This window comes from Micromys minutus (genome assembly GCF_963924665.1).
Source record: "Micromys minutus genome assembly, chromosome: 4".
NCBI classification, from domain to species: Eukaryota; Metazoa; Chordata; class Mammalia; order Rodentia; family Muridae; genus Micromys; species Micromys minutus.
This window is the reverse complement of record NC_137973.1, coordinates 83,112,447-83,134,295: the sequence shown is the minus strand read 5'-3', so window position 1 is coordinate 83,134,295 and position 21,849 is coordinate 83,112,447. Positions and strand designations below refer to the sequence as shown.

General features: G+C 40.7%; 1 protein-coding gene across 2 annotated transcripts in view; it reads right to left on the bottom strand.

Annotated features, from left to right (window-relative positions):
• Nucleotides 1-19,280, bottom strand: part of ZZZ3 (zinc finger ZZ-type containing 3) — a 52,527-nt gene extending 33,247 nt beyond the window's left edge. For both annotated transcript variants that reach the window (XM_080916341.1, XM_080916342.1), the window contains exons 1-2: nt 19,169-19,280; nt 1,796-1,922 (exon numbers count right to left, since the gene is read on the bottom strand). The gene's annotated coding sequence lies outside the window, so the exon portion shown is untranslated. The remainder of the gene's footprint in view (nt 1-1,795; nt 1,923-19,168) is intronic.
• Between the last annotated feature and the right edge of the window lie 2,569 nt (nt 19,281-21,849).

The following is a 21,849-nucleotide window of genomic DNA, read 5'->3' as shown; positions in this document are numbered from 1 at the left end:
CCCTATATAGCCCTGGCTGTCCTGGAATGAACTGTATGGTCCAAAATGGCCTTAAACTCAGAGACCTTTCTGTCTCTGCCTCCCAAGTACTGGGATTACAGGTACATATCACCACCCCTGACCATCAGATTATCAACAAAAAGAAAAAAGCAAGTTTTCTGAGTTGAATACTGATATTTTAATAAATTCAATAACAGTACAATTCCTGGCATATCAGATTTAACTGCAGTTTTACTAGTATGTTATGGTACCCTTTTCAAAGACTATATGCTCCAGCTAATTAGGTTTTACAAATGCCCACCTGCAAATAACAGTTCTAGAAAAACGACAAGCAGATGTTAATGACTAATCTTGCCACTTTAACTATTAAACTAGGTACTTTTAAATGGATTTTAAGTGAAGTATTGTAATAATTAAGGACTGATACTATTACCAAACCTTGTAAATCAGGGTTCTATCTAGTAAAAATAAAGTGATCACTGTTAAAGGTGATGTACTGGTCTATGTAATTATAGCCAACAGAATCTGTAAGTATTGTACTTATTCAGTGCCTGTTATACATTTAATGTACATAATAAGCTCTTCATTACTGTAAATGCTGTATTATGTTGGTTTATGTTTGTCTGGTTTTTTGGGGGGTGGGGAGGAGTGGGAAGGAATAACATCATCTTACTATGTAGCCCAGGCTAACCAAACTCACAGAAATCTACCTGCCTCTGACTCCTGAGTGTTGGGATTAATGGTATGAGCCAGCATACCCAGTTTTTCGAGATAGGGTTTCCAGTAGCCCAGAAAGACCTCAAATCTCCTTATGTTGCTGAATTTAATTGAAGTCCCAAGCCCTGGGGTTACAGGCGTACACAGATAATCATGCCCGTTATTTTGTTGTTGTTGGGGCAGGGGGTTCAAACAGGGTCTCTCTACATAGTCCTGTTTATCCTGGAATTCACTATATAGATTTGGCCACCCCCAGCTCACAAACGTTCATCTCCTTCTGCCTTCCCTGTGCTGGAATTAAAAGCATGCACCACCATGCCCAGAGCTTCTGTAATATTTAAAATGGATTTTATTTTTTCTTCTCAAACTTGTATTCTCATTCTAATGCCCTATAGAACTGTACTCTAGTATACATATTTACCTCTATAAGTCCTTATTAATTTTTCTATTTATATTAATAAAAAAAATTAAGTAGAAAGAAACTGCTTTTCACAGATCAGGCCTATGATCTACCAACTATAAATACAACCTCTTCTTTTTAATATTATTCTTTCCAGTATATTCAAAGTAGAAAATCTGCCTAAATTCAATTATTTTCCTGTTGTTTAAAGCTCTAAATTAACATGAAGGGGAACCCAGGAAAAACATGATCCAATAGAGTTAAGGCTGACTTGAAAATTCAGCCTAATACTGAAGACTCCAACTAATAACTTCTCTGCCCTCCCCAGAAGTCCATCACAAAGCAAAGCAGGACATGTTCTACAAAGTGGTAGCCACCATCAGAAGCAGAGGCCCTGAGAATATATGAAGGAAGGCACTCTAAAATTCTGGCCACAGTGCTAGACATTTCTCAGGAGAAGGACTTATTCTCAGGAGGAGAGCATCACCTCTATTATTGGCCAAAGAAGAATATCTGTTACTGTTAATTTCACAAAAGAACCGGCACTTAAAGCTGAGTTCTACTAGTATTTAGACAGGCTCCACTGGACATAGACCTTAAAAGCCCGATACATTGGAAAGAAAAGCAAAGGAGCCCATTCTACCTCACTCGGCCTTAGAGAATGAACTCTTTTCTTACCTTTTGAAGAGGTTCACCGTGTACTTAATTTCCAAGCATGGGTATTTATATGGCATCACTGTTAATGTCCATGTCACACTGAGACTTGAGGAATTATTTATACAGCTGGACTATCACAACTTGTTATCTGTGAAGGGAAGTCACAATATGGTCACTATGACTATGTTACTGTTTATAGATTTGTGAATAACAAAAATACTTTAAGGTACACATGAGCAAACTTCATTCTACTAAGTTTCATAACGTACTTTATGACATAGCATGTAGCCATGATACACATTATCTTCAACAGAGCGAGGTGATTTGTTAATATTCTTACGTGTATGACAGACATTACCCATGAACACATACTCTCAAATTTAAAATTTCTGCAAAACAGAGAGCCTTAGATTGAAGACGTATTTCATTTACTAAGTCTACAATCAATCAGACACTAACAAGAAAGAAATTTTTGGTCTTTCATAATAGTATTACGGAATCAATATGATTCTGAGAACCTGACAGGCTAACAAGATGGCTGAACAAGTAAAAGAATAAATAAATAAACGTGAAGTGATGAGGCCCAGGAAACAGCTGTTGGTAACATGTTACCACACAGAGGACTCAGTGCAGAACTGTTCTGACAATTTTGGTTTCTTAAAAAAATCCCAATTTTATAAGTGGTTTTTTGGTTTTGTTTTGTTTTTTAAATCCCAGGTGTGGGATAAGAGGCTGCTTCACAGGAGGTGATTATGATTTGCCTCCTGCACTAGAGGTGGCGTGATTTTTGCCAGCTGCAGATAGTTTAATTCCGGGTCTTTAAAATGGCATAGACCAGAGAGGGCCTGGAGAGACTGCTGCTTAACAAAAACTTGGACTTGCCCCAAGGAACTTAATGTCCTGAATTAGCAGGAAGTAGCTTAAGAAGGACTATGCCCTCTTTCCCCTCTAACCTTCTTTCTCTTCTACTAGTGTTGGAGAAGGGGGTGGAAGGGATTAGGGTGGAATAAGGGTCAGACAAGAGGCAGAAGCACAAGAACCCAAGAAAGTATACCAAAAGAGGAGAACCACACAGATCCCTCAGGGTAATAATCCTAAAACTGGGAAGAGACAGGGAGATTACAGGTCTTGATGGCCTGCAAGCCTGGCAACACTCTAGTTTCAGTGTCTACCCTCAGGAGTCTAATTACATACACAAATCCTGTCATCCTGGACATAGTGAACTCTTGTCTCAAAATAACAAAAGGGCTCAGGAGATAAATATAATTCAACAAGACACTGACTTTGCATGTGAGGGGCCCTGAAGTCAAACCCCAACACCCCAAACCTAAAACACACCTCTCAAACACAGCTGTGCAAACACTTAAAAAGAAAGTCCTTAATGCTGGGCAGTGGTGGTACATGCCTTTAATCCCAGCATTCAGGAGGCAGAAACAGGTAGATTTCTGAGTTTAAGACCAGCCTGGTCTATAGAATGAGTTCCAAGACAGCCAGGGCTACACCGAGAAAAAACTATCTTGAGAAAAATAAACAAAAATTTTAAACTACACTTGTTGCTGATCATATAACAAAGCGATACATTCCTGTGATCAGAAGGATGACCAAAAAACAAACAAAGTCACCAGGTTCAGTTGTGAGCATCTAAAGTTGCTGTTGCTTGAGGCAGAAGGATTGCTTGAATCCTGGCAAAGGCTGTATTTCAAAAGCAAAGTCTAAAGTCATTTCACTTACTTTAGTGTGTGAGTTAATGCTTATTTCATATATATTATATGAAAGATGCCATAATGCCTGCACAATTCCTACACAATTGTAAAGTAAAAAGCTATACAGAAAAACATAGGTAACCATATACCTATTTTGTGGATAAAAGAACTGTCAAAGCAAGTGTAGTGGCACACACCTGTAATCTTAGCACTTTAGAGGCAAAGATGGGAGGATAAGAAGTTCAAGGTCATCCTCAGCTATAGCTAATAGCCTGAGTGCCATGAGATCTTGTCTTTAGAACAAGAGAAAAAATAATGTAAGTAAGTCAAATAATTTCTGAAAGGCAAGGTAATTCGACTGATGCAAATGCTCATACCATCTTCGAGATGCTCTTTGTCTATTCACACGCATCTCAAAGTTAGGCATGCCACAAAACATGCTGTATTACCATCTGAAGCAAATAAAATACTTTTGTGTTACAACTAATTACAACATTTTCATTTGAATTCTTTTATTTTAGTAACTATAATTTCTAGGTGCTTAAAAACAGCTATTTGTTTCTTAAATTCACAAAATAGAAACAAGCTATGTAAGCCTTGTTCTAAAAGCCTTATTTTATTCGACCCTTGCTACAAAGCTTTGGTTGTTTTTCTGTACTAATAAAATTCATGGGCTATTCAAGCATTCAACAGCAAATCTAAAAACTAATCTTCATTGCAAAGAATTCTCTTCTCTGCTACTTGCCACTGAACACTAGACTACTGTGCTCACTGGATTATAGGACCTCAGATTCATAATACACGAGAGCCCTTCAAAAAGACTACAGCAACCTTATTTACAAAATATCAGCTCTGGTCATAAAGCAAAAGGATAAGCGCTCATACTATTAAAAACAAAACAAAATTTAGCCTAAACTAACTTGAGTTGCAAGATCCTACAATATTTTGAATTGTTAAAGGTTTGGGGAAAAAAAAATCGAATAAAATGCCGCACAACAGACTCATTTTTAATACATGATTCTGTTTGTTCTAAGTAAAAATACTAAGTATGTGTTGTATAACATGACCTTTTAAGCAGTTGATTGTAAAAAGCATTAAAATAATGATCAAAGATATATGTACCTTTCCTAGGCACTCTTTCATAGTTACATCATCTGTAAAATTGCACATGCCATTTGCCTCCACCTCAGGGAAGTACTGTTAAGTCCAGAGAGATTTTATCTGGAGTACTTTTGTGTATCTGCTTCTATTCCAGACCCAACCCATCAAGAAACACAGATCCAGTATGTCTAGACATTAGTACATGAAGCTTCAGCCCACTTCAGACATCTCAACACAGGGCTGCTACTGGAATGGCAGCCCTACTTTACACAGCTTCTTCTGAAACGTTAGTGTTCACAAGCATCCAACTAAACGTATTATAAAGACTATTTCTTTATAATAGGAATTCATGAAAGAAAGGGGACTACAAAAATCTTCATTTCACCAAATATTTCGGGGATCGAGACATAAAAAGTCACAATCTATGCTTCTAAAAACTCTGCACTACCTTCTTCCCCCTATATAGTTCTCAAACTGCTTCCCGTTTCTGCAATTCACCCATGGCCATTTTCATCTACAGGCCTTCAAAATCAGTCATGTGGATAGCTAGTGTTAACTGTGAATTTGATGAATTCTACAATCACCTGGGAGATAGATAGATGTCTGAGAAGGCCATGCAGTGCTAAATGAAGTGGGAAGACTTGCCTCTGCAGATGGGAGCTCAGTTTGGGCTCAGACTGTATTCAAGTAGAGAAAACAAGCTAAGCAACAGCATTCATGTGTGCAATGCTCTGTGACTGGAGACATGTCACCAGCTGCTTCAAACTCCCAATGCCTTAACTTCCCTACTATGATGGGTTTCTAACCTAGAATTGTGAGCTAAAATAAACCATCTCTCCCTAAAGTTTAGTCAGAGCCTTTTATCACGGCAACAGGAAAATTAGGACAATTGCTTTAAATCTTGTCCCTTTAAATGTAGTCTACAAAAAAATAGAATAATTAACAGTCCTCATGAAATACATTATTTGATTACTTCACTCTCCTAAAACTGTTTGCAGCTCTATTTGATTTCATTATGTGTATGTGTATGTGTATGTAGGTGTCAGTATGGATACGGGCATGAGATTCCAGGTGCCCATGGAAACCAGAAGTGAGAGAGTCCTTAACACTGGAGTTAGCCTCTCAAAGGAACAAAAAACACGACAAAAAAAAAAAAACAAAAAAAAAAAAACAAAAAACTTCTGAGCCATGTCCCTTCCAAGGACTCTTACTCACCTCTGGTCACAGATTAAATAGAGTAAAAATTAGCTACTACTTTGATTTTAAAAATCTGAGTTTTTAAAGAGTATGGAAATTATTTTCCACTTGACAAACAAGACAGACACACAGGACAGTGATCAGTAAACGAAGCTAACAATGCTCACATCTGCCCTGGCCCCTGTTGAAGGGGATCCTACCCTACGGAGCAGGGAAAGAGACAGCAAATACATGGCTTTCCAGAGTTAAAATCATCAAGAGTTTGGGGAGGTCGTGGTAGCTGGAGCCCCCAAAAATAAAGCACCAAAGCAGAGAGCAATACAAAATGGGGAACAAGACTGTAGAAAACCTACGAAAGTATCCCTTCCACCTTGGGCTGAAAATAGCACTAATCAGAAACTTCCTGTGGAAGGCCTCCTCATCTATTAAGAGTTCTTCTTGGGGCAAGTATGCATGCAGAATGAACACTTTCCCATGCCACAAAGGCTAGACAGAGAAGGGAGAGAATTAGAGACTGAGGTCTCATCTATGCATTAAGTCCAGACTCTCCTCCCAAATTCCACTCCATACCTTTATATGAAGCGTCGGACATGAAAGTCATAGACCCAAAGTATGATCTTTACATCTGGACCACTAACAGCAGCACACTCCTCTTCTGTCCCTTTGCTTGTGGCAGAAAACAGTACATGTCAACCACTGACCACCTAACTTGGACTGCTAAGAGGAAAATAAAACAGCAGAGTTGGGCAGGCAGTGAGAGATGGCAACTTGTAGTATATTTTTAAGCTTCTGGAAGCCCTACATTTTTTTCACCTTTGGACTAAAGATTAGTTTTTAAACATACTAAGAAAATGAACAAATCAGATCATGGATGTTGTTCTCCCTTAAATCCATCTCGTTCTCTGCCATTACTCCTTAAAAGTAACCACTACGCATTCAACATCAAATTAGTTTTTATCAATTTTTGAATTTTATATAAGGTTATGTATCACAAATGCCAACATATTTTAAGAGGGATACAAATTGTACCTGACTTTTCCATCTCTACCTAATTCCAGTCTAAATCTCTCCAGTAGTTAACTGTCAGTTTGCTTCTGTTACTGTAATAAAATATCCTGACAAAACAAACTGAGGTGGGGGCGGGACAAGGGCTTGCTTTAACTCCTAATCCCAAATTACTATTCATCACAGTGGCACAAGTCAGAGGAACAGAAACTCAAAATAGCTAGTCAGAGTCAGCCACCAGCAGAGACAATGAACACATGGATCCTTGCTTATGTCAACTCAATGTCTACACTCACATAGCTCAGAACCCTACCTAGGGAATCCATTTCAAACATATCCTTAAGACAATCTGATCAAGACCATATCTCATGGGCAATTTCTTCTACGTGACTCTAGATTGTGCCAAGTTGAAAATTAAAGCTAACCACCCACTAACTAAATCTGCATTAAAACACAAACCAGAGGTGTTCAAACACAGGTAAGTATCAGAATCATCTAATGAAGAAAAAAGGGAGAAGTCTGTGGTGCCACGTGTGTGGAATTTAGTCTAAGTAATATACTTTTGTAATTTTATAATTTCTGTATGTATATGAAGTACAGGTATGTATTTTAAAAATTGTACAAAGTCATGTAAGGTGGTACACGCCTATAACCCTGGTCCTCAGGAGTCTGAGGCAGAATAATAAGGAGTTCAAGGTCAAAGTTGTTTAGGGTAGTGGGAACCAAATGTGAAATAGGAAAAGGTGTTTAAAAAATGATGCCAATGAGGTTGAAGTCTAGTGGGCAAAGAGTAAAATATCATAAAATAAGGTTTTAGTTAGTCAGGCACCAAACTAGGAAAGGCTTTCTATGCTATGGTGGAAATCTATTCTATATTTGACATGTTTTACTTCTTACATGTTATTTTGAAGGCTTATTTATTCTATTACAGAATTTTAAAGAACATAATCTAATAATACCTTTCAAAGATTATACTGGCTGCTGTATGAATTGGAACTCACGCCTAACGGGAAGGAGCAAATCATTTAATACTGAAGAAATAGCAGGTTTAGATTTAATATACCTTTTAGGTCATGATTCACTCTATCAGTCATTCACATTCATTCAACAAGTATTAACTGGGACCAACTGCATTCTCAGTAGTGTTTTGGACTTTGTAAATCTAAAAGGCAAAAACACCTCTTGCTTTCACAATGCTATACATCATATAAGCAAACGAGTTATACTGTCAGATACTTCTGGGAGATACTGTGTATAATATCATCAACTGGATAAAAATGTGTTGTTTGGTTTGACACAGGATCTCTCTACAAATAACAACAATATAGCATGAAACAGCTGAAGAATAATAGAAAAAGGGGGTGCCACCCACTAACAATTCAACTATATCCCCAACAGTGCAGTTTCCTGGGCCACAGTAAAGATTTCCTCATTAAGAAGTCTCCACTGGGAACTTTACAAAACTGTACAAGGAGTGAGGAAAAGCAGAAGGTGGTTTTAGAAGGACATTACTGCCAGAAGAGAAATAATGGCCAAATTTTCAATGGGAGAGGCAAGAAATAACTACATTTAGATTTTGAAGGCAGACCTACTAGAACTAAGGCACTGGCAAATCCAAGACTGTAAACTATCTTTGCCTGGGCAGTGAGTGTTCTTTCAGAACCTGCTCTCACATCTATACCATGATTTCATTACTGAAGGTCCCCCTAAGACTAAATGACAGCTTTACATTTCCCTCCTGAACTTTAGGTCCATATAGCAAACTGTCTGCCAGTATCAACACAAACTCCAAATGCACCTAACACTCAAGCACTACCTTCCTTCCCAGTTCTAATTCCAAGTTGGTCCCACTTTCCTAAGTAAGGGAATGTTTGGCAAACACCCTCTACTTCAAACCAAAACCCTAGGCAGTAACCATTTAGGAGAAGAATGACTGACTTTCTGTACATGTGTGGGTACTAACATACCACATCTGCTTCCACATGGATTCCAGGGAGTAAAGTAAAATGTCAAACTTGGAAACAAATGCCAGCCCAGAGTAACTTTTTAACTCTTTTTCCTGCCACCCAACTTACTCAACACCATAACCATACTCAAGTTCACTTTGTATTTGTTAGGAGATGTGCACTTCATGACATCTGTCACAAAGTCACAAAATGAACTGCTGTTTCGGTGTGAGACAGGCTCTCTTGTAACCTAGGCTGTCCTCAAGCTGACTCTTCTACAGGCATGTTCCACCAAGCCCAGCTTCTAAAGAAAACAATTCTCCTGAGATAAACCTTCTTCAGGCTATCAATGACTTTGTTACCATCTTTTTTTGTATTTCTCAAGTGTCTTCAGGTTCCTTGAGGAGGAGTTTACATTTAAACACATTTAAACTGTTAGTTCGAATGTAAAGAGTCTTTCACATTCTTTTAATTTTATCAAAAGGACTTTTGGCTGTTTCTACCAACATTCGTGTGAGCCTACACTGGTACAACAGTTTCAGATCACTTCTCCACAATGGTAAAGTCTGTGTATCTAATCACATCAGCACTTTGTGCTCTTGGGAGCTGAGACAAAGACTATTCTAAAGGTCCTATGTAACCTTTCCAGCTCACTAGTACCAATTTACCAGACAATGTCTCTAACCTCAAGCAAACTATCCTCAGCTTTCCAGGATTTTAATACTTCTCACTCCAGTTTATCCTGGATGAGATATTTCAGTAGCTTTCTCCATATAAAATGCCTAATGTAAGCCAATCTCATTCTTTTTTTCTATTTCATAATAATAAATATTACTGTTTCCTGCCAGTTGAGATACCTCAGCAGAAAAAGGTGCTTGCCTGCATCCTACTTACTGGCAGGCGGGAAACTAGCTGTCCTGTGACTTCCATAAACTGTCCCACCCACCACACTTTCACAAAATATTTTAAGTTCTTTATTATACATATGTATTCTAGATATCATTTAATAGTCACCTCAATTACTTTGAGAATTGCTAGTTTACTGCTGAGTCAAAGTGAGTTAACCTGACAAGGTCCAAGATCAGAGAGCAGTACCTACCACAGCTGATGGGAAGACTCAATTACAGACGCCTGTACATTTGTTGTCATCCCATTTCCTCCTTTCACACCCACTCATGAAGACAGCATTTTAAAAGTAGATTTTAAAAATAAATATGTAGCAAAGAAAAGATTTAATCGGAATGCTATCCCTTTCACTGATGGAGGGGCCATCATGTAGAAGGTGTCTCTAGTAAGGTAGTTAACTATTTTTCCATATTTAAAAAATAAGTAAATAAACAGCTTCTAGGGTAGAGGAGTGAATGGAGAAAAAGAAAAGAAACAAAGACAACTTCTGAGTAGCTCCTCCAAATGTCTTTGAATATATATGTGAGGTTGGTTTTATCAACTGGCCCAGTGAGGAGTAGTTTTAACTGGTCTAGCCTGTGGCATAACCAGTATTGCACAAATGACACAGTTCCAGGATAGCCAGGCCTATTGAGAGACCCCACCTCAAAGACGAACATGTCTGTATTGGTATGTGTACGTGAGTCCAGGGGCCTGGAGAGCTCAGAGCTACCATATCCCTGATGTTACAGACAGTTGTGAATCACTTGTACTCTGCAAAATTAGTGGATGCTCTTAACCACTGAGCCCTCTCCAGTCCATTGATTTTATTTCAATTGGGATTTTAAAACAACAGTTACTTACTATTTAGGGAAAACAGCTAGCAGTATCCTTGATCAAATCCACTCTTATGCAAACAGTTGTTCCTGGAATTCTTTATTAGTTTTTACTAGGTTTTCCCTTCCCTTCTCCCCACTAAGCACTCAGGTTCCTCAATAGTTCTCATACTCTGCTTCTGACACATCAAAAATTCCCCCTTAATAAATATAAACAAAGAAGCTAATAAAACAGAAAAATAACAAAAATACTTATTATTATGACAAGCTCTTAATCCTATGTGTGCGTGTGATTACACACGACGTTACCTGTGGCTGTGCACTGCCTGATGTTGGTACTGAAAATCAAACTGGGATCCTCTGAGGAGGCAGGGAGCACAAGTCACCTCTCTTGTAATAAACCACTGTGTGACAAACTCCGAACACTTCAGTAAGAACCAGCAGTACTCACATGTCTTTGTTGTACAGATTCCAACTAGAAAGCATAAAGTTTATTTATAAGAAAATTACAGCTCTGAGATATAAGTATTTGCTTAAACATATAAGGCTAATAAGGGCTAGAGTTGGAATTTAAGTTCAGGTTTCAAATCCATGTTCTTTATACCATACAACATGAAACCATAACTATAAAAAGGGCTGACTGCCCACAAATAGGCGTTCTATCATGGCCAATTCCAAATTCTTCAGTTGTCAAACCCCATACTATATCAGCAACTCTCTTAAACTTAAACAAACAAACAACAGTTATTTGGGGCTGAAGAGATGTCGCTGCAGTGTAAGAAGAGCACTAGCTGTTCTTTCAGAACACCCACATGGCAGCTTATAACCATCTGTGAATTCAGACCCAGAAGATACCTTCTTCTGGGCTCTGCAAGCATTCATGCAAATGATGCATATACACACATGCACACACACACACACACTATGAATAAAGGAAAATAATTTTTTCAAAAGCTTATTCTGTGTGTGAGTGTTTGGCCTGCACAGGTCAGAAGAGGCTGGGTGCCAGGCCCCCTTGGAACTGCAGCTAGGGATGACTATGAGCTACCATATGGATGGTAGCTAGAAACTGAACCCAGGTCTTCACCCCTGGTGCAAGAACAACACCTCTGAGTCATCCTCCAGACTCTATTCTTTTCAACTTTTAGATTACCAGCAAAACCAAAAACGCAGCTAAAGCTATGAGAATTTTTATTAGTAGTATATTGTTGTTTATTTAGTCCACAAACTAAATCTTAAAATTATGCCAAACATATTCTTCAAATACTTCAGTGTTAAGGAGCCCCTTGCACTGATGCATGACAGAGAACTGGGAAACACAGGAAAAAAAGGAGTCCATCATCCCAGACTCTGACTGTAGCCTCTCAATAACTAAGGAAGCAACTCCAGCACAGTTAACATTTGCTATACAGTGCTGTTGACACATCTTTTATATACAGATATTTTATGTTGACACAGAAATGACCTAAGTTTGATCACTGAACATATAGGACCTTGGGCAAGGCCTCACTCCTTTCCCTAAACAGGGCCAGAGACTCTCAAAGAGAAGAGTTTACAGGGTCTGGAGAGCTAGATTAGCAGTTAAGGGTACTTGACTGCTCTTCCAGAGGGCCTGGGTTCAAGTCCCAGCACCCATAACATTCTATAACTCTGGTTACAGGGAATCTGATACCCTCTTTGGCTTCCAAGTGCACCAGGTATTCATACACATTTTAAAAAAGCTAATTAAAAAAAAACTATTAACAGTAAAAGATATCCTACTTTCCCATTACCCCATGGGATGAGACTTGTAGTTTAACAATTATAATCATATAAGGTGCTTTCAAGGGCAAACCAGTGATAAGATAGTGTAAACTTTCAATTCAACCAAAATCCTACAAAACCCAGGGATTCATCTAGGAGAACCCCCAACCCATATACTCCACACTCCAGTGTACTTTGCTTCTTTTCTGGGTACCTCTTTTTGGCCTATTTCTCAATCTGAAGCCCATGTTAAAATAAATTATCTTTAATCAAATTTACAACTGTTTCATTAGATAGCTAGTCCTGAAATACGTGCCAGTGTCAAAGCAACAAATCAAGGTTCAGTTGGAACCATGATATTCAGGGGGAGCTCCTCAGGTTGCTAAAGATAATAGTGGGGAATTGTGCCTGTATCTCTACCCCTAAACACTGACAGCACAGCCATAAAAACACAGGAGTTAAAAGATGTAAAGTCAGGTCCGGCAGGAGTCCACAGCACAGTTCTGTCACCTCAGCATGGTGTTTGCTGGCTGGCAGAAAACACCCTGAACTTGAGGTTAGTCTGGGTACCTAGAGATACCTTGTCTCAAAAAGCAAAACAACACAGTTCAAACCAAGCATGATTCAGTGGTGCACACCATGACCATCATGTGGTCGTTTGGGGCAGAAAGGAAAGTCAGAGCTTATGAAGCATAGCAAACCATGAGAACCTGTGCCTTATAGTTACAAATTCATCAAAAATTTTTTGGTCAAAGGCAGCTAACAGAAAAGTATGCAAGTAGCTAAGGTCAAGCTGGAAAATGCTGACTAGTTCAACAACACTAGCATTTGTGGGCCAAGTATCTTTTGGAATCTCAGCATTTGGGAAGTAGAGGCAAAAGGATCACAAGTTCAAAATTATCTACAACTACAGGAATATGAGGCCATCCTGGGCTACATGAGACACAGACAAGACAGACAGACAGATAAACACACGGGGACACACACACACACACACACACCACTGCAAAAGGCATTTCTTGACTGAGCAGCTGAATAAAATATTTGCTCAAGGCCTAGGGTTTCATTACTAGCAACACACAAACACATAACATTTACCAAAATTGATAAATAACTAACAATCCTGAGTCACTCTGTCTTCCATTATCCATAACATAATATTCTCCTAAATGTTCCATCAAAAACAGACAGAGCTGGAGAGCTCAGCAGTAAAGAATGCTTAAAATAAATGCAAAACCACAGTAACAAATCTTTCACAATGACTTAAACATTAAAAAAGCAAAGTGGTTGGAGAATATAAAGAAATAATTTTTGCTAAGAAAGCTGCATTTACATCCTGAAGCCAGAAAGAGATACCAACTGGGTTAGGGTCTCGGGTAATTCACATTTGTATAGCAGTTTACAGTGTGAGTTTATAATCTGCACCTTACTAGGTACATAAACATTTTGAATTAATTTAAATTAGGACTTTTCATAATGGAATCTCTCAACAGACTTTATAATAACTGAAGATTCTACAAGCAACCCTCAAACTGGCACAAGAATCACTAGTACCTGAGGAATTCCAAGAATGTAAAGCAAGCTACCAAATAATAAAGAGGAACTAACCATTCAGGAATGCTGGACTCAAACCTTCAAAACAAAATTAAGTTGGGGGAGTAGCTGAGATTCTGCTGTGAGGTGTTAATGACAAAACTAAGTACACATGGCTTACTTAAACTGCAATAAGATAAATATACAGTTCAAATGCAGCTCTGACAGCCCTCACACTTCTTGAAAACTTAGTCTTTCTGAGAAAAACAACTGGGATAGTGTTGAGATTCCTGTACTTTGTAAGGCTCCAAATAAAGTGAAAATAAAACAGATCAACAGTAAAGCACATGTTACAAGATTCTATGCTAAGAAGCAAACAAGACATCACATGTCCTGGGATAAGGCAAGGATGATTAATAGCCAAGAGGAGAATGGGATTCTCAGAGATATCTACCAGTGCGCTGGTATGCAAATTCTATGCAAATCCACTCAGCTGTGCATTTGTGACAGCTTTCTATGCTTATTACACTTTACAGTACTTACACATCTCTTAAAAACCATGAAACAGAAAAAACAAAGTTTCTCCCCAAGCAAAGAAACCTTATTGTAAAAACAACACAAGTTTATATTTGGTGGGAATAGTTTAAGTGAGAACTCTAAGTGTATTAAGTGTATGGGGAAAGACTATGTGGTAGAGCCCTGACCTAGCGTGTGTGAGGCCTGGTGGGTGGAAAGATGATAGGTTCAGAGTAAAGGTTAAAGAGTCAGTACAGAAAAGTATTACAGCTCCAAGTTTGAAAGCACAGGCTTCAAATCCTAGCACATAAGGAGGTTCAAGAATTTAAGACCAACCTCATAGGGTAAGCAGCAAGTTCAAGTCCAGCCTGGAGTACATGAGACACTGTCTGGCAAGAGTCAGGGACAGTGTGCATGTATGTTTTGGAGATGGGTTGAATAAAAAAAAAAAAAGCAATGACATGCTTGGGTTACCAATGATTTTGAAGACCCAGAATCTCCACTACGTTACAAATGATTGAGTTTACTGTTGCTCAACAAATGTTAGATGAAGAACTGTAGTGTTAAAAACACCAAGCTTAAACAAATAAAAGCCAAAGGGCTACAGAGAAACCTTATCTCAAAAATAAGACATAGTGGGGCACACCAATTGACCCATCTCTTGGGCAGTGGAGGCCCTGCCTCAAAACACAAGAGGGCAGGAAGAGGTAAAAACTGGAATTATAGTCCAGTAGTGCAATGCTTCCTTAGTATTGCCTGAGGTCCTAGACTGATTCCCAGTGCTGCACAAAGCAGGAAGAGTGAGACTAAGTAAGTAGCTTGACCTATCATGCAACAATACAGTCCTCAAGAAAAGTTACAGAATTCACTTATCTGATAGAATAGAAATTATTATTCAATATTACAGGAAGAAAGTAAAAAAAACAACAGAGAGATAAGAAGTGCAGTGTCAAACAAAAATGCCAAGTGTCTGCATTATGTAGAGAACAGCCTCTGGGGAAAGGGCAGCGTAGCCCTTGAGTTGGAGAGTTCAGGATTGAGGGCAGGGTATGGGACTAAGGGAAACTGGAAGGACCTGAAGGCCATGTTGGCTTTGGTATGTAAAATATGCACCCCAGTCCCCTGTCCAGGAGTCTGAAACTAGTTACCATAGTTTTAATTAAAGGAAATTATACAAAAATGTTTCACAATTATACTAAATGCTACCAAAACATCCTAACACTCAACTGTTATTTATAGTTCAACACCAAACTGAATAAACTTTTACTTGAAAGTAGTTTTCTTTTTAAAGCACCTGCAACACACTTACATTGATTATTTCTGGCCATGTACTTTACTATAATTTGTATGAACTACTCCAAGCAAAATACTTTTTTCCGTCTCCTTAAATTGTTTTTCAACCTCAAAATAAATTACTTGTAAAAGACTGGTAATTTACAAAACTCACCACCAAAAACAGTTTGTATAGCAAAAGTTCTTTTGTTGTTGTTTTTGAGGACTGTTTTTCTGTGTAGCTGTCCTTGAACTTAAACTCTGTAGACCAGGTTGGCCTCAGATGCAGATTCACCTCACTGACTCCCAAGTGCTGGGTTTAAAGTCCTGCACCACCAAGTATATAGATCCCTGATTTTGTAACCCACTCCAATCTCTGTTATTTTGTAACCCACATCAAATTGGTCATTATTTTGCTAAATTTAGGTGGATAATTTTGCAAAAACAATTGCAAAAGTGTGACTTCCAAATGCATTGCTGACTTTTTTTTCCCTCTAGATATGTGAGACTGGGTTCCACTCATCACTCAGGGTAGCTTTTAACTCACTGTGTAAATTCAAGCTGGTCTCAAACTCAGTAATCTTCCTTCCTCTCCCTCTTGTGTGCTGTGTTTAAATGCATAAACTACCATATCTAGCTCAATAGTTTATGAAGTAATCCATACAACCATTCACCTGCTGACCTGTATTACAAGTGATACCTAGTATAATTTGAAGGTGACCTATACAACTGACTAAGAGACACTTAAGAGCTGGGAATAGTGATACACTCTGTTTTCACAACCCTTTAAAGTCAGAAATGGAAATATCACCAGGAATTCAAAGCCAGCACAGTCTGCACACAGATGCCAAACTAGCTAAGACTGTACAGTAAGAATCTGTCCCAGAATAAAAACATCCCCCTCCCAGAAGAACAACTGGTCTCCAGTACTCTTTCCTAACTGGTCAATTCAGGGCCAATAGGCTTGCCTACTGTGCCCTGTCCACATCCCTAACTTTCTCTACATGTACAACTCCATTTCACTGTCAGCCTATATTCCTTTCATTGTTCCATACTATAACTCTCAAGTATTCCACAATACTCCTACCTACACTAGATTAATTTAAAAAACACAAGACCACTTGAGTCCTGTACAATAACTTTACTGCAACTGTCTCTTAAATATAGGAGATGTGAACTTCAGAGGTTCATCCAGTACAGCATGAGCTACGTTACCTAGTTTTTAATTTTTCAAAATAGAACTCTATCATTGCTACTTTTTTTAAAGGGGAAAGACAAAAAATGACAGACTTTGTGCTTCTAATTTAAACAGATGTTGTATTAACTACTGAGGTCTATCATCCTCGAGACTTCATTAAACTTGTGTTACTTTGAGGGGCCAGAAGTGATAGCTCAGCAATTGAGAGCACTTACTGCTGCTCTTCCAGAGGACCCTTTGGTTCCAAGCACCCGCAGAGCAGCACACAACCGCCTGTAACTTCAGGAACTGTTGACAATCTTTTTCTGATCCTTGACCACACACTGGGGCACATACACATAAAATAAGCATCTTTTTAAAACTTAGGAAAAAAAATCCATAAACATGTTTATAGTTTAGAATACATAATATAATTACATAAGTATTAAAAATTATAAAACTAAAGTGATAAGTTTCCTTAAATCTTTGTTTTAAACGAACTTTGTATGTGCAAAGTTACCAGCACCCCAGAACATTTCCACTGCAAAAAAAAAAAAAAAAAAGACTAACCAACAAACAAAAAAAAGCTCTATTATTGGATATTAGATACTTTGAGTACATACCAACCAAAATATCTACACTTGAGTCCTAACAACAGATTTCACACTATTATTTTATCTAGTGGATAATTTGCTGTTTGCAAATGCTATGAAAGTTTATTACAACATCAGCTCTCCAACTTAGCCCTGAAAACTTAGGACAAAGTATGGACCACAAAATGATCAGGGTAGAAAACAGGGAAGTGTGTATTTTACCCTTCCTTTCTGTATGGAGTAACTACACTTCTGTAGTTTCAAAGAGACAGGTTTAGCGATTAAGAGTGCTTGCTGCTCTGTCTTGAGGTTCAAAGTTCAGATCCCCACACTTTGAGCAGCTTACAAACTCCTGTAATACCAGATCCTAGAGATGATACCCTCTTCTGGCCTCCACAGACAGCCATACACATACAATAATAAAGATACACAGGCACACAAATAAATGATAAAACATTTAAACTAGTATGTGCTGGCTGTGATGGCAAATACCATTTATCTGGGCTTACCTAGTTAGTTCTTGAGTATCCTGGGATACAGACAGTATCTCAAAGGGGGCATGGGGGTAGAATAACTATGAATGAATGATCTGGTTCCCCCGACTGTGTAACTTCCAATTACAAAGAATGAAAACAAATATGGTAAAATGACTTCTGAGTGGCTATTCTAAGTAGAAAAAAGTGTTTCTTTCATTTATGAAGACACTTATGACCTCAAACTTAAGTAGCAGGATTTCAGTTAAAACAATCCACTACAATTTTCTGCAAAGTAAAACCAGCACCCCAGAATATCAGAATGGTAACCTCTAAAACACTAAAACCCCAATCCCTACTGATATGAGTTAATAAGCATGTACATAACAAGAATTTTATTCTGACCTCAGGTATTGTCAGGGATGAGGGGACTCCCAAACACTGCCAAAAGTTACTGTCAACAGCCAGGGTAGTGAGGAACTTTTCACTAGACAAGTTGTTAAATGACGCCCGGACTCAAGAGATGCTAAGCATTCCGTTAGGAGCCTGGGGAAAGATACTGTAGCCACAGGCGACTGGAAAGTGAAGATGTGTGGAGAAAGGGTAACTGAGCAAAAACTGTCTGGAACCGCGGCAGAGGGGGGCGGAGGGGACGGCGGCGAGGGCAGCGGCCGGCGGGGAGCTCTCGGCAGGTGGCGGGCGCCCGGGGGCGGGAGGAGCGCTGCGCAGGACAGCCCGTCGGCACGGTGGCCGGCGACAGGGAGGCGCGCGCGGAAAGGCTCCCGGCGCCCGGGCACGCGCCCCGGCCCCTCCCTGACAACTTGCCTGCTGGAAAAGAGTTACGGGTCCCAGGCCCCCGGAACCCGGGGCTCCGCCATCCAGCACAACCGCTCTGCCAACAAGCTCCCGCGAGAGTCGGGAGATCTCGCGATACCGACCCACTGGCATCTCGCGGGCGTGCTCTGGAACCAACATGGCGGCGAGGAGAGATAATCACTACTTCGTTACTTTTGGAAATGTGCCTAGTCCTCGCACTGGGGGACCGCAGGCAAACAGGAGGGGCAAGCCTCCCCGCCTTGTTCGTCTACACTGAGTCCCCTGATGGAGAATGTGCAGAAGCCAAACCGAGCCCTCAGCCACCCGCGGGACGCCAGAGAACCACGCACGACCTCAGCTGACCTCGCCGCAGGTCACGTGCCCGTCACGTGAGCCACGGAGCGCGCGCCCGGCGTCTCCGTAGGCCTCCCCCGCCCCCTCAGCCGCGCACGCGCGCGCCCGGCCCACGTGGGGGCGCCGCCGCCTCAGCCTCCCCCTCCCGGCGCTCGGTCCGCGGGGTTCCGGCCGCGCGCGTTTCCTCCGCGCTCTGCTCCCGCCCCTACGCCGGCCCCGCCACGCGCCCCGGGATCCCGCTCACCTCTTTCGCGGATCCGGCCACCGCGAGCCACTCGGAGAGGCACCGCCCGCGTGGCCGCCGTCGGCCGCCGCACTGGCTCCAGCGCCCTTCGCCGCAGGAAGCTCCACAGCGGCGCCGCGGCGCTTCCAGGTGGGTCCCCGCCTCCCGCTCCTCCACTTCCCGCAGCAGCAGCGGCTCCTTCCGGTCCCCTCCTTCCTCGGCTTTGAGACGTTGGGAGCCGGACGCTCACCGCGCCACCTGTCGGTGGCCGCGGCCGGTGCAGCGATCCCGCCCCTGCTGGAGGGAGGGCCGACGGGACCGGCCCACTGCGTGGTGTGACCCACTCTGCCTCCCAGGAGAGGCTGCTCTCCTGCGTCCGCTCCGGGACCCAAGACCGGCCCCATCACTGCGAGGCTTCCCGCACGACGCTGCTCGCTCGGGATGCAAGCGCCCACCTCTCCAGCCTTTGCTCACACCCCCTCCCTAGGACAGAACACCTCTCCAGCTCGACCTGCATTTCAGGTTCCTTCTCAGAAGTCCTATCAGAGTACACCTTCTCCACTGCTTTTACTCTCCGAACCTTCCCACAGCACTTCTACCCATTATTTGTAAGTGCTCTCCCCACCAAGAATGTAGCCTCTTTAGAGGCAGGACACCTTTTCTCTTGCCTATTGCCCACAGTTGTGTCCAGCACCAAGTATGGCTCAACCGGTATTGAAAAATGGGTAGTGGAGCTGGGATGATGTATTTATGTACAGCGTGTGCAAGAAACTCTGAGTTCAATTCCATAACACCTTGCCTCCAAATATATAGTATTGGGAGTGCAGCAAAGCAATGCTTGCCTTCAGTAATAGAAGTATTCCTCTGGGTTGACAGCACCACAGACCACCACTTCTGAGCGTGGTAACACTAACGCAACCATCTGGCTGTTAGATTGTGTTCCAAAACTACCGAGTCCACTTGTAGAATCCATTAACTGAGGCTTGTCACAAGTGTGAAGTATGGCTTCCGTGCGTTTGTCTTTCCAAGGGAGTGGGTATGCGTGATTTCTTTTCTATTGCTGGTAAGTTATTAAATCATTGAAGTGGGCTCGTATTTGGTTGTCTCCAATTCGTCTACGAGTAATATCTGCTCCAGAATAAAGGATTCCAATTATAGTTATACTGATAATCACACCTGCCGTCTTTCTTGTATTTTAGAGCACTGCTCTCCACTGCCATAGTTTTTCTAGCAGAGTCTGTAAGGCCTCGCCACAGTGCACCCTCCCACGGTCTTTAATGAACTTTATTGCTGGACTTGCAATAGGCACAGATATAAAAATAACACGGTTTTCCTGCCAGGCAGTATGCTACCTGCATAGGCTAGCTACTATTGGAATGGTCAGAGCACATCTGCTGCTGGGAGCATTGTTCAGAACAGACACACACACACACCATTATTAGACTGTGTCATCTGTTTCTAAGAGAACTGGTCATTGTAATGATAAAGGTCCTGTCATTTATCCCAACTTATATCCTTCCTGAAGGAGCTTCCCATCTGCATAACCACATGGACTACACAAAGCACTCCTAACAGATTTACTTGGCCTTTTTTCTCTTCCATGTGAACTATACCAAGAACATTCCCTTGTAAGTCACTGCACTAATATGTAAACATCTGCTCATAGAGAAACCCGACCCCATGACCTTGCTAATACTAGTTGGAGCATGTTTCCATAGAGACAGGAGCTTTTATAGTCCAGGCTGATCTTCAGTACTCTTCCCCTCACACACATCCTGGAACTCTATTTCCTGCCTCTGCCTCACAGTACTGGAATTACAGGCTACAAAGCATGTTTGAGGCCAGCCTGAGTTACATGAAGCCCGGGAGAGAGAGTTAGAGAAAGAACACTCCACTGAACTATAAGCACTCCTATTCACAGGTTGAAGAACACTTAAGTCTCTCAAAAGGAATACCCAAGAAAAACAAGATTTATTTTACCCAAGTTTTAGCCCATGGTCAACTGACTCCATTGCTTTTAGACCAGAAACAAAGCAAAAAAAAAAAAAAAAGTGAAGATGGAAAAAAAGCTGTTTAGCCTCAGGGAGCAGCGAGGAGGCACAAAGATACACAGGCCAGGGACAAGATGTAACCTTCCAAGGTTTGCCCTAGTGACCTATTCTCTCCAGCACGTCTCAGCTCTCAGCTTTTCAGAATAAACTTATCCACGTTAGCCTGTGGATGATGCTGACATCCTTAAGATACAGTTATCTCACAATATCCCCAGTTGGGTGGTGCTTTGACACAAAACATATTTCATATCCAAACTAAAACAAGATAGTGTTCAGCATACATAACAGCATACATCAAAACAGGTGAGGGTGCTAGAATTAGAAAATCACAATTTTTTAAATCCACAATTGATAGGGTTTCATTTGTAGTTAGCTATTATTTTGAGAGTCTTGTTCCACAGCCCACAAATACAAATTCCTCCAGCCTGAACCTGCCAGGTACTAGAGGACAGATGCCAACCACCATGCTGCCCATTCTGAAATAGTTTAATAAACTATTATAGCAAGGAACTTCTTAGCATTATGCTTTTCTTCAGATATAATAAGATATAAGACATTAATAATATTAACAGACTTTATGCCATTTTTAAAAGTCTATCAAATAAATTCAACATTCAGTTTACACATTTTAGAATTATTTTTATTGGATGA